Below are 649 nucleotides of genomic sequence, written 5' to 3'. Positions count from 1 at the left end.
TCGCACGGGGTGGGCAGCCACCGTCTGGGAGAGGAGCTGCATCTTCATCCTGGCTCGTAGAGAAGCTAATAAACATTTGTTGCCCTTATAAATAAATAAATAAATAAATAGCTTCATTCTAATTTTAGCAAATCATCATACTTTGTTTACTCCTTAGACAAAAGCTAGAACAGAAAAATGATTCAAATAAAAATGTTATATCAGAAACTAGAGGAATAAGAGCAAGATTTATACACATATTTCAAAGTAAGGAGATTATAAAAATCTAAAACAATGCATAATTCATGACAAATCTTGGCATATTTGAAATGTCTTTGAATATTAATTGGGTACCCACATAGAAGAAGTTTCTATAAATTCTGTCCTATGATGAACCTATGGAGAACTTTTTATATTTATATAATAATTGAGAAGTGCTGAAAAAACTGAATTGAAAAGTTGGGAGTACCTCATAAGAATGATTTTTGAATCATAAGTACATTTTTTAGATTTTGGAAAAGTGGGAAGGGTTGTATGTTAATGATGATTACAAACTGTTGATATGAGGCTTAAAATTGCCTTAACAACAAATGTCATCTTTATCGTTTAATGATATCCACAACATAGATGCACCAGTCATGTTGCCACACAAAATCCGTGGACCATAAGT

The 649-nt window shown here is 31.9% G+C and overlaps 1 pseudogene; it reads left to right on the top strand.

The window, feature by feature from the left end:
* Positions 1 to 43, top strand: part of LOC137225437 (endothelial differentiation-related factor 1 pseudogene) — a 777-nt pseudogene extending 734 nt beyond the window's left edge.
* Positions 44 to 649: the final 606 nt, after the last annotated feature.

The sequence above is a fragment of the Pseudorca crassidens genome, chromosome 5 (genome assembly GCF_039906515.1).
Source record: "Pseudorca crassidens isolate mPseCra1 chromosome 5, mPseCra1.hap1, whole genome shotgun sequence".
NCBI lineage: Eukaryota > Metazoa > Chordata > Mammalia > Artiodactyla > Delphinidae > Pseudorca > Pseudorca crassidens.
Note: the sequence above shows the minus strand (reverse complement) of the source record. Positions and strands in the feature narration are given on the sequence as shown.